This window comes from Odontomachus brunneus, unplaced genomic scaffold, assembly GCF_010583005.1.
Source record: "Odontomachus brunneus isolate Ranch 3 - 2012 unplaced genomic scaffold, Obru_v1 Obru_scaffold_024, whole genome shotgun sequence".
Lineage (NCBI taxonomy): Eukaryota > Metazoa > Arthropoda > Insecta > Hymenoptera > Formicidae > Odontomachus > Odontomachus brunneus.
In genome coordinates, this window is record NW_022639474.1 from 1,172,126 (window position 1) to 1,175,883 (window position 3,758).

At 38.3% G+C, this 3,758-nt stretch overlaps 1 protein-coding gene across 1 annotated transcript in view; it reads left to right on the forward strand.

Annotated features, from left to right (window-relative positions):
- The window catches only part of LOC116842356 (CUGBP Elav-like family member 3), a 332,691-nt gene that overhangs the window by 57,567 nt on the left and 271,366 nt on the right, over positions 1 to 3,758 (forward strand). Inside the window, exons 3-4 of the transcript XR_004377714.1 lie at positions 301 to 372; positions 1,563 to 1,605. The gene's annotated coding sequence lies outside the window, so the exon portion shown is untranslated. The remainder of the gene's footprint in view (positions 1 to 300; positions 373 to 1,562; positions 1,606 to 3,758) is intronic.

Consider the following 3,758-nt stretch of genomic DNA (forward strand, 5'->3'; position numbering starts at 1 on the left):
CAATCGTTAATCGAATAATCTTTAATTATTTTCGCTCGTTTTAATCGTTAATTGAACAGTTTTTAATTGAATTCCTTTAATTCAATCATTAATTGAATGATTTTTAATTAAATTTCTTGAAGTCAATGGTTAATTAAAACATTTTTAATTGAATAAGCTTATATTAATCGTCAATTAATAAAATTAGAAATTATTTACTCAAATTAATTATTAAATTGAGGTGAATTTAATTGATATTTTTACAACTCTGATATTGTCTATAAACGTAACTAATGAAGAAATTCGCTTCCTTTGTTTCAGATCTAATAGAACTTGTGGATATGGATGCTGCACCGGAGGATCCGGTTCGGGCTAAGCAGGGTTGGCTCGAAGGTAAGTTTACAGACTTGCCGTACTTACATATTTATTAGCCCTTTGCGATTGAAGACTGCATGGAGGAAATTTCACAGTAAAAATTACTGCAGAACTTTGTAACCAACGAACAGATCGGCATTCTGCAATACTTTACTATCTTTCCGTTTTATACATGGTACATGGAAAAAGAATGCTGTTAAATCAATAGAACTGGTCAGCAGCGCCATAATTGAAATAAATCTTCAATAGCAGCGTTGTTGAAATTAATTAACTCGAGTTATTAAAACAATGTATGATGTATTAGTTTCAATAATATCGCTTAATTGAATCACATGCAAGAAGATTTATTTCAGCTACAGCGCTGCTGATCAATTCTATCAATTCAACAGCATTTTTTCTGTGTACTTGCACTGTATACTGAGAGAAAAATGTTTGGTGTGATTATAATTTGTGATTTTCTCTCCGTATATGAGATATGGTTTCTTAAATAACAAGTAAACCTATCCAAAAGTTATACCCCGATTTCTTTCTAATTTGGCACAAATGTAGAAGTACAAAAAATGTATTTAGGTAATATTTTTTTATTTTGGTTCACTTTGAGTTTCACGGGCAGTTTATAGCTTTTTAATGATCTATCATCAACAAGTACTACAAAATTCATAAGGAATAAAATTGAATACAAAATATAGACGTTTTTAGTTTACTGATTATGAATATGAAGTCAAATGTATAAAATTATTTATACAAGTAATTTCTTGATTTGACCGAAACTTGAACCATTTTTGAGCAATTTAGCACAGATTTGAAGTATTTCGGTTGGAATCTCGGCTAAAGAAATTTAGAATCGTGTCTCAGCTATGCCGATTTTATTAAAATTATTTGACTATATCTTGTATTCAATTTTATTTCTTGTGCATTTTTATTGTACTCGTTAATAATAAGAATGAGAACATTAAAAAGTTATAAACTGCCCGTGAAACTCAAAAATGTGGGCCAAAATGAAAAAATATAACCTAAATATTTTTTGTACTTCTATATTTGTGCCAAATTAGAAAGAAATTGGAGTGCATTTTTTGGCTAGGTTTACTTGTAAGAATTGTTGAGTTACAATGATCGAGTAACACGCGTTGCCCACAATTATTCCCCTCCCCTCCCCCTCAAACCCATTGACATCACATCTAATCAGTGATGTTACTTTTTTGTTATAGAACTGCAGCAGAACGTAACCAATCCTGAGCTGTGCTGCAATCGGTGAGTGAGAAACAAAAATTTTAGGTGGTGGGTTCGTTGATAATTAAATCGCATTGATTGAACGATAACAAGAGTCATCGTGCGAATTTTATGTACTTTATGCGCAGAAAATTTTATTTGAAGAAAAATTTTTACTTGATGACGCGCGCCTGTGAAACCCAGTCTTTAGAAAAAAGAAAAATATACACTAAAATAGGGTGGGAAATATTTAATAAACAATCTCCAAACACCTCGGAGTTGGAGAAATTACTGAGCTATTATTCGAGAAAACCGCGACAATCTTTCCCGATGCATCGGCCGTTGTACGTAGGGGCAAAAGTCGTCGTCGCGTCCCACTCGAACGAGACAATATTGATGTGCGACGAGTTGGAGAGAAGTCCGGAGCAGGCGGCCGGGAACAACTTGTTCGCCGGTTAGGTTAGGACAAGTGCCCTCCTCTCGTTTTTCGAGTGGAGATAAACGCGGCCGGCGCGAGTCGATCTCGATTCTAAGACCGATTTTGTCAGCGAGAACTGCCAGTAATCGCCTTGATGGAAATATCAGGCCGCGATCGCGTCCCAGCAGCCACGTTATGCGAATTCGTTCCTTCTCGCAGTTGCGTCTCAGGCCCGATGAAGCCGTTACTAATCGCCTCGATTACATCTGGTCGCGAGAGCTGAATCGCGTCTATCAATGTGCGAGTCGTGCGAACAATCTTATTGTTACTCCCGAGCGTTGTCTCAGCTCTCTCGGAGCTTACACAAATACACGGGTGCGTTACATAGTTGGAGTTTCATGCATGTTTCATCTTTAATACATAACTATGTGGCGCTCCCCTCCCCCCCCCCTGTAGGATAGGAGGTGCATGCCACGCGAGTAGGCCCCGCGCGAAAATAATACCGCTATGCGCCCAGCAGCCAGCCAGTAACAACGCGGGTGCAACTTTGTGCACGTGGCTGCCAACGACGGTGCGAGATATGTCCGGGGTGCACGCCTTTCGTGAGAGTGCCGCATTTGCAAGACGAAACGGTTTCATTTCCTGGAATCCATTTTAGCGCCTCGCCTTCTGACAGCGTATTAGTAGTACATAGCTAACCGAGAACGAGCCGATTATACGCGCCCGAGCACCCGGTGTGTCTCGTTTGTCGTCTTCATACCCGCTGCTATTTTCCACGCCCGCTCGCCCGCCCTGCCGGACGAGCGCGGCAGTAATGTCTTTCGCTGCAATTTCGAGTGCGTCGATCGTTAATCGACATGCAGCCCGTACACGTGTACCACAGCGGCGCTGCGAGATAGCCGGATAATTTATAACTCGGGGCTCTCTCTCGCTATTAATTATACCGTAATGCCCGTGTAAATGTCTATGTTCGCTCGATTTCTCTTTCTCCCGTGCCGCCTGCCCTCCTTCACGCTCGTTTTTTATTACGGAACATTACGGTAAACAATGGTAACGGCTACTCGTCGCGGTTATTTGTAATCATCGCGCGAAAGAAGAAATTTCGTTGGATTAATCGAGCAGAAGTGTAACCAGCTGGGCTGAATCAGGAGCTAGTATCTAGCCAATACAGGCTAGGTAATATTTTCTAGCTCGTTACTAATTCGTTACTAACTCGTTACTGGCTGGTTATTCGCTGAAATATAGAATTGGGTTTGTGATTTAGCCGTTGTATCTAGTTATTACACATCAAATATGATAGAGTGGATAGCTCTGTCTATTTTAGAATATATAATCTAGCTATTATTTCGTCATTAGCATTTCGAAATTCGATAGCAAATCAAAATTGCAGTCACCACAATTCTGTGTTCAAGTTAATAAGATCTCATTGCCCGATATATAAATCATTTTCTCTCGCCTTTCTATATAGTTTAGGCTAGGTTAAGTTAATTATATCTCCATTGCATAAGTATTACTTATAAGTAAACCTACCTAAAAGGTATACTCCGATTTTCTAATTTAGCATAAATATAGAAGTACCAAAAATATTTAGGTCATATTTTTTCATTTTGGCCCATTTTGAATTTCACGGGCAGTTTATAGCTTTTTAATGCTCTCACTCTTATCATCAACAAGTACAACAAAAATGCATGAGAAATAAAATTGAATACAAGATATAGTTAAATAATTTTAATAAAATCAGCATAGCTGAGACACGAACCATTCTAAATTTTTTTAA